The following is an 8,759-nucleotide window of genomic DNA, read 5'->3' on the forward strand; positions in this document are numbered from 1 at the left end:
AATCACGCCCTCTACCTGTGTCCTACGTGACTGAAGGTAACAGGTTAAATGGAGTTACCTCGTCCAAGGCCCAACAGGAGTGGTCAATTCAAAGCCCCACATCTGGACCTGAGAGGTATCTGAGTTGGTCTGCTTGTAGGTCAACTTCAACCCCTCCTTATTGCTCCACCAACCAGGGCCAGCTCTACCATGCAGCTCAGGCAAAGTTCAGGTCCTGTTCTCCAGAGGGTTGCAGCAGGTAAGGAACATGGCTGGTTCTCCCAGTCACATGACTCCAGGCCAGCTCTCCCATTTGACATAGGTAGCAAGAAATGAAAAAAGAGTGAGAGCATCTCTCCCTTGTCTGTACCACCACACAGCAAATAAGGTTGGCTCTCCCACAATCCCCATATGCAGGGCCAGCTCTACTGTGCTGCCTAGGTGAGGTGCAGGGCCTGCTCTCTCAAGTGCTGAAGCAGGTGAGGGCAAGGACAGTACTCCTGCTCTGGTGGCCTCAGAGCCAGGTCTCCCCACTCCACAGGTGGTGAGGGGCAAACAGGGAGGAGGGTATCTCTCCCTCCTCCAGGCCACCACATAGAATATGAGTGGTAGGGCCGGGTAGGGCCAGGTCTTCCAAACTTGTATCCTTGGAAGCCAGCTCACTCACAACTCCTGTGATGTGTCCTGCTCTCCTGAGTATTGCAGCCAGCTAGGGGTGGGGTCAGCTTTTCTGTCACACCCCCAGGGCCAGCCTTCTCACAATGCCCAGGTGAGGGGTTGGGGCCAGTTCTGCACAGCCCTCAGACAGCCACATGTCCTTGGGTGGCAGCCCAGAGCAGGGACTTTTGCCTGGCCTTTGGTGGGAACAAACTGCATGATACAAACATGGCCTCCAGTGGCAGCAGAGGCCAGGGTCCCACCATGGTCCCTGGGTACTCACATTCTGCCTCTCTTCATTGTTACTAACATCCCTCTGTTTCTTTCTCTTCCATTTCTCCACCACTAACTTGCATTTGCTCCTCTTAGTAGTACCCTGTGTATCTGAGTATCTGGGGTCATCTCAGGAATGGTCTCAGGAGTGCTATGCCTCATCCATGCATGATGGCACCATGCAGGAGTCACCTTAGGCACGGTCTACCCCACTGGGCCTGCCAGGCACCCGACTGGTAGTCATCTTAGGCTAGCTCACTGTCCAGACTCCATGGTGCTAGTCAAATGGTCATCTAAGGCTAGCTCCTTGACAAGCCTGCATGAGTAGCCCCATGCCTGGGTGGTTGTCTTGGTCTCTCTACTGCCTGGGCCAAAGTTCCAGGAGGGGTTCTTCTAGTGTCTTCTGGCTCATTCCCTGCCCTGGGAGCCTGTCTGGGCCTGCTTGGTGCCTGACTGGTGGTAGTCTCAGGCTTGCTCTTTTCAGGAAATGTAAGGCTACGAATCATTCAGATAGATGTTCTCAGGTCAGAACACTGAGTCTACTTAGACATAGCCTCTCTCCACTCTGCCACCTACTGACCCATATGTGATACAGCAGCCACTTCTGCAACTTATCTACAGACTTCTGTAATAAAACTTCAGGATACAGCCCAGCTTTCCCTCCAGGCATCCTCTGCTCTCTATGCTTACCCTACAATCAGTTATATCAGCACTGATTGTGAGATTGGCTACTAGGCTGTTTGAACTCACAGTTCTGTGTAAGCCTGGCTGCTAATGTTCTGGGGACAAGTAAAGGGTTTGCTATTGAACCTTCTTGTTTGCTTATATCTGCTGCCTCTTTGGGACTTCTTGTATGGTTGATATCCCAGAGTCTTGAGTCTGGTTAGCTTGGGCTGAAGAGTCAGATGTGATTAACAAGAGACCACCAGCATTATTGATGTGGAACCTTTGTGTTACTGGAACAATTGTTGCTGGTGAGCTGGAGCTAAGAGATTAGTGATGATTAAGAAGAGACCCATACCACTGAAGTGAAATCTCCTGGGAAGTGTTTTCTGAGGGTCAGTTCGCAGAAGCTGTGTTCCAGAGGTGGCCAAAGTTGTCCCTCACATCAACAGCTAAACTTGGTAGTTTAAGAGTCACCCAGGTGTTACTGGTTTTGAAGGTCATGGAGAACATCTGTGTCTTAGCACTGTGAGAGGCCATTGGTGAAGGTGCAGCCTCAGTAGCAGTTGGCGGCTCTGCATTGAAGGGATCATGCAGAGAAATCGAGACTTGGCCCCATGAAAAGAGGCTGTGGAGAAAGTGCAGGCCAGTTGCAGCAGAGACCCCAGTGTTTTGGAGATGCCAGTACCACATGATGACCCCCAGGAACAGCAGCAGTGGAGCAGAGCCAGCCGGAGCCTAGAAAACAAGCTGTGTGCTGCAGAGGGTGGAGCTGGAGAAGTGACCCAAGGCCCTTGGAGGAGCCTAGAAGATCGTGAGTGAATCTCAGATAATTGGACACTGAGTTATTTACACCGTAGGAGTTTGATGACACTTTGTTTAGATTGTGACTGTATCCTGCTTCTTCCCTTTGGAAGAAAGTTATTTAGCTTATTTTTTGATTTTTATAGGAGCCCATACCTGAAAGACTTTGAACTCTAAAAAAAAAAAAAAAAGATTTTGGATTTTTTAAAGAAATTGGGTATTAGAAAAAGTTTTAATCTATAAGACTGTGGGATTTTAAAAGGTTATTTATGTTTTTAATGTGAGATCTTGGGAATAAGTGGGAAAGGAAAGGTTGTGGCTAAATGTGATGTGTTTGTGTGCCAAGTTGACAAGGGATCGATTATGCTTGATAGTTTTATGTCAACTTGACAGAAGCTAAAGTTGTCTGAGAGGAAGGAGCCTCAGTTAAGAAAATGGCTCTATAAGACCAGGCTGCAGACAAGCCTGTAGGGCATTTTCTTAGTTAATGATTGGTGGGGGAAGGGCATAGCCCATTGTGGGTGATGCCATCCATGGGCTGGTGGTCCTGGGTTCTATAAGAATGTAGGCTGAGAAAGACACAGAGGAACAAGCTAACAAGCAATATTCCCCCCATGGTCTCTACATCAGCTCCTGCCTCCAGGTTCCAGCCTTACTTGAGTTCCTGTCCTGCCTCTCTTTGGTGATGAACTGTGATGTGGAAGCATAAGCTGAATAAACCCTTTCCTCCTCAGCTTGCTTTTGTGTACATGATATTTTACTGCAGCAACAGAAACCCTCACTGGGGCAGTATAACACTGAAAGTATATCTGCATGCCTGTCAATTAGGCCATCATTATTTTTAAGAAAAGCTTCCAGTTTGAATGTCAGTACAGTTTAGTGCCTGCATCAGCGTGCTGTTGGCATTCATTCAGTTGGTCTCACAGGGTTTGGGTTGCTGGGAAGGAGTGGTAAGCTGTGGTGCTGTGGCCCTTGTCCACAGTTACAGTGGTGACACTGTAGATTCTTAATTTTAATTAAGAGTTTTTCCCCAAGTGCTGGGAATTAATACCAGGCTTTTCTTCATGTGACAAAAGTGCTTGACTGCTGGGATGCAGCCTCAGTCCTTCTTGCATCGGTGGTGAGATTCTTCCTTGGTGTCTTTAGGAAGTTTCTTTGGGAAGGTAACATTTTTGTGGTTTCTTTGATATTTTTTTCCTGTGAAGTTCCTCTCCTCTCCTCTCCTCTCCTCTCCTCTCCTCTCCTCTCCTCTCCTCTCCTCTCCTCTCCTCTCCTCTCCTCTCCCCTCCCCTCCCCTCCCCTCCCCTCCCCTCCCCTCCCCTCCCCTCCCCTTTCCTTTCCTGTAACTCGTTTCAGGTTTTTATCACTTTCTCCCCCCACCCTGTTTCTTCTCTCCTAACATTTCGTTCCCTTCCTTCGGCCTCAAACTTGTGATCCTCCTGCCTCAGTCTCCTGAAGGTTAGATTTACACACTGTACCACATGAGGCTCATTAAAAATTTTTTGTTTATGTGTATGGGTGTTTCACCTGCATATATATCTGTGCACTATGTGAGTGCTGGGTGTCCGTGGGGACTAGAAGAAGGCATCAGATGTCATAGAAGTGGAGTTGTGAGCCTCCGTGGAAGTGCTGTTAACAGAACATGGGTCCTCTGGAACAGCAACTGGTGCTTTTAACTCTCCTGAGCCATCTCTCCAGCTCCAATCCCAGGCTTATGGTTTTTTTTCAGCTTTACTGTTGTGATTAAGAAAAAAATATTGAGTGAAGTGCACAATGTGGTGCCTTGATAGATATAGTTTGAAAGAAAAATCACCAGGACTGGATAATTGACATAGCCACTGTGATGCTTAGCCTTGACTGTCAAATTTATAGAATCTAGAGTCTCCTAGCAGATAAACCTCTGGGCATGCCCATGAGTTGTTATCTAAATTCAGTTGCTTGAGGATAGCTTGCTCTCAGTGTGAGTGGTGCTGTTCCAAGGTCTAGGGGTCCAGACTGCACAAAGGAGAGAGAGGTAGCTATGCACCAGTGTTCATCACCCTTTGCTTCCTAACTGCTGATGCGATGTGACCAATGCTCCAGGCTCCCCCTGTTGTAACTTTTCTGCTGTGATGAACTATACCCTCTAACCGCAAGCCAAACTAAGCCTGTCTCCCTTGAATTGCTTATCACAGCAATAAGAGAATTAATTAATCTACCCGTGTTGTGGACATGTTTTTGAGTAGACCCATACAGTGTCACCAACCACAGCCACCATGTTGCACGTTAGGGTTCCAGAGAGTATTCTTCCTATAGTTGAAGCTCTTCTGTCAGTCTCAGGTGCAAAGGCTACTTACTACCTTGTCTATGTGTCTTTAAGGAGACATAGTTGCTGATGGTGGCCTAGGCACAAGAGCTTGGTCCTCTGCCCGCTCTCAGCCTTTCTGCAGTGTGTGGTCCATCTGGACCTTGGACTTTACCATTTAGCAGCAGCCTTGCTTCAATACTTACTCTTTTCCTGTGTCCTAATCCCGGAGTCGTGCTCCCACTTTTTGCCAGTAGGTGGCAAGAGAGGCCTGCCTGGGAAAAATATCATGCCCAACCATGAAGATTAAGGAAGTCAGTTTGTATCTGGTAGGGCTGCATCCCCTGAGAGAGGCAAAGCTTCTTCAAGGAGGTCTTTGATAGAAGCAAAGAATTTCCTTGTAGACTTGCCTGAGGCTAGAGAGAGGGTTACCTTTGAGTTAGTTTCCTTTCCTTTTAAAAGTTGCAAAGTGTATTTATCTATGTATTGCACATAGACACAATCCCATGCCTTAGCCGTGAAAATTCATTAGCTCTTCTTACATGTCAGGGGTTCATATTAACCAACCCAACCATGGAAGGGTTGACTGAACCCCGATGAGAAGCCATGATTTAGGATAAATCAGAACTACTGACAAACAACAAGTAGCAATTGAGGTTAGAAGCAAAGAGATCAAAGTTAGCTTAAAACACCAATAAAAGTAGGTGATCAGTTACAGAGACACAGGTGAGAAGCAAAGGGTGTATTTCCTGTTGTCAGCTGCTCAAGAACCTGCTCAGCCTTGAGACTGTAAGTCTGTTCTTGGCATCTCTGTTTACTGAAGAGCCTATGGGTGTAGACTTTAGAGGCAGCCATATTTAGGTTTGAGATTCAGCTCTGTCATCTCTAAGAACTGTGATCTCAACACAAAACCCTTCTGAGCCTTGGATATTCATCTTCCAAATGTGGCCATCACATTTAGACCAAGGAGTGATGTCAATAGTAAATAAAAAAGGACTCTTGTTCCTGGAATCAAATAGTTGCTTAACAAATATAACTGTTAGGAAATTATTCATCTAATGGTGAATAATACAAAGGGAAAATACAAAGGAAAGTGTCTTAGTCAGGGCTTTATTGCTGTGAAGAGACATAAACCACAACAACTCTTATAAAGAAAAGCATTTAATTGGGGCTGGCTTATAGTTTCAAAGGGTTAGTCCATGTTATTGTCATGGCAGGAGACATGGCTGCATGTAGGCGTACATAGTGTGGGAGGAGCTAAGAGTTCTATATTGTGATCCATTGACCCACAGGCAGAAGGAGATTGAATTTGTTACACTGGGAGTATATTAAACATATGAGACCTTCAAGTCTGCTTGTTTATTTCCTCCAACAAGGCTACACCTTCTAATAGTGCCACTACCTCTGGGCCAGGCATTCAAAAACATGAGTCTATGGGGGGCGCATTCCTGTTCAAACCATCATAGAAAGACATCCCACAGATATAATCTTTGGTCACAAGAGAAATACTCTTCATAAATAAATATTATACTTAGGAGACATCTCATAATGATAATGGAACAGGTATCTATAGATATATCTATAGGTACAGTTTAAGTTTTACCTATAGGTACAGGTGGAAAAACAATACTCAGAGTGTCTTGCTTATCCTGAGGGGGTGAGTGCCCTCAACACAAATACAACATGATACATTTTTGTTTGTGGTAGGTAGAAATATTCTGAATCTATCTTAGGGGCGTGGCAGGCAGTTACATACTCAAAATGGATGAATACAAATGTCTCAAGTGCAGAATACCTTAAAGGTAACAAGAAAGGTACATAGCTTACCACGTATAGTTGTGTGTGTGTGTGTGTGTGTGTGTGTACATCCTGTGACAGTTGCTGTTTTATTTCTATTCTAATAGTTACAATATGAGTTCTAGCCTAGATACATCTGGCTTTATTTAGGAAGAAAATAGAGACATTCAAATCATTTCTAGATATACTTTAAAACCAAACAAGAAAGCTGCACCAGGGAGATCAGACACAAGGAAGAGACAGTACTCTCTCCTTGGCTTTCTTCCCAGACCTTCCGTTTAGAGAAGCATAGTGTCACCTCTCCTGCCCACACACCAGTATGAGCTGTGGAAAGCTAGCATGGCCCAGGGGACAGAATTCCTTTTGTGTCATGGCCAAGCCTTAGGTCGTAACATATAGAAATTCTGCTTTTAAAAGTCTCATTCCTCTAAATCTCTTGTGCTTCAACTTACTGATACCTTTCAACCAGGAGCAGACAATGACAATCAACTGGTAAGTGCAGTGTACATACTATGGGGGAATCTTTGTTTCCCCCTCTAAATCTTGGGTTGGAACTTTGCTGGAAGAACAGCTGGTCACATGTGAGGCTGAGATGGTATGTTTTACCCTCAGCACTGCCCCACAGAAGGGACCATCATTACAGTCATAGGGTCCTCCTGATGTCATTATGAACTTTAACCCTAGAGATGCACAAAGATAAAAATATGAAGGTGAATAATCAAAGTTTTCTTAAACAGGAACTTTTTATGTATTTCAAGGTAGTCTTTAACTTACTATGTGGCTGAGGATGGCCTTGAACTCCTGATCTGCCTGTCCTCCTGCTTCTACTCCCAAGTCCACGGATTACAGGCATGTGCCACCACAGCCAACTCCTGAACAGTAATTCTTTTTGTTGTTGTGTTTTTGTTTATTTGTTTTTCTGAGACAGTGTCTCACACTGTAGCATTGGCTATTCTGGGACTCTGTCTGTAGACCAGGTTGGCCTCTAACTCAGAGAGATCTGCCTGTCTCTGCGTCTCGAATGCTGGGATTAAAGGTGTGTGCCACCACAGCCTGGCCTGAACAATAATTCTTAAAACCATCATATCATTCAATATATGTTAGTGGTGTTCTTTTTTTTTACACAAAGGCCAGCTCTCTCAGTTAAAAATACATATTTTTTTACATTGCCTATTTACTTATAAAATGTGACCATATTGAACCACTTCTCGGAAAATGTCACTTCACATCAAGTTCATGGTTTGAAAAGCAAGCAAGCAGTTGCTGGTTTGATGTAAGAGAAGGCTGGAAAGGATTTATGAGGGCGACATTTCCTTTGTTCTTTGGATCAAAAACCCAAATGTCAAATTTTTGATAAACTAGAACATTCCTGACTGACTGTTCTGACCTCTGGCATAGAATCCTCAGCAATCTAGGAGGACTTTGTCTGTGGCTCTGGTGTTTTCTGTTTCTGACTACCTTTTTTTAACTCTGGTGTCAGCATGACTGCAGTAACAAACTTTATAAAAATACATATTTCATCTTCCATGTATTTAGATGTCTTTGACCAAATATGAAGCTACTCAGGAAAAATAACATCAACTTATACCCATCCAGAGAGATGACTGTATTCTGGCATCTTTGAGGCTGTATAATTTTTGGTATACGAAAATGAGAGCATCTTTAATCCCAGCACTTGGGAGGCAGAGGCAGGTGGAATTCTGAGTTCGAGGCCAGCCTGGTCTACAGAGTGAGTTCCAGGACAGCCAAGGGCTACACAGAGAAACCCTGTCTCGAAAAAAAAGAGAGCTTCTTCAGCAAGGATACAATGCCCCCAGTGTGGGATCCTGCATTCTCTAAGTCCTTCTTTCCCCACAACCCCATTTGTAATAGCCTACACTATCTAATAATACATAGATCAGTAAACACCTCAGTTACCAAATTAACACTTTGGACAAATGACCATAAAACAAGAGCTTGAAAGTTTAATGATTTTGAATGTTCTTGGACACACAATCTTATGAAACCTTATGATTTCCATGGAAATGTCAAAATTTCGAGACTCTTTCTGGCTGAGGCTGAAGCTGGAGTGATGATTATGGGTTCAAGGCCATCTTAGAGCTACATAGTGAGTAGAGTGAGCTACACAGTGAAATGTCTCAAAAAGAAGCTAGAATTTGACCATGAGTCTTGTTATCCACTTATTAAAAATAATAATTGTTGATAATATTATTGAGGATTTGCAGCATGCCAGATGTTAGACTGAGTTGTTTTACATATGTTAGTCAAATATTTTATAACAATACTATAGGGCAGAGTTTAC

The 8,759-nt window shown here is 44.4% G+C and overlaps 1 pseudogene; it reads right to left on the reverse strand.

The window, feature by feature from the left end:
- Positions 1–1,395: 1,395 nt before the first annotated feature.
- Positions 1,396–1,535, reverse strand: LOC117720252 (small nucleolar RNA SNORA17; annotated as a pseudogene).
- Positions 1,536–8,759: the final 7,224 nt, after the last annotated feature.

Source organism: Arvicanthis niloticus, chromosome 14 (assembly GCF_011762505.2).
Source record: "Arvicanthis niloticus isolate mArvNil1 chromosome 14, mArvNil1.pat.X, whole genome shotgun sequence".
Taxonomy (NCBI): Eukaryota; Metazoa; Chordata; class Mammalia; order Rodentia; family Muridae; genus Arvicanthis; species Arvicanthis niloticus.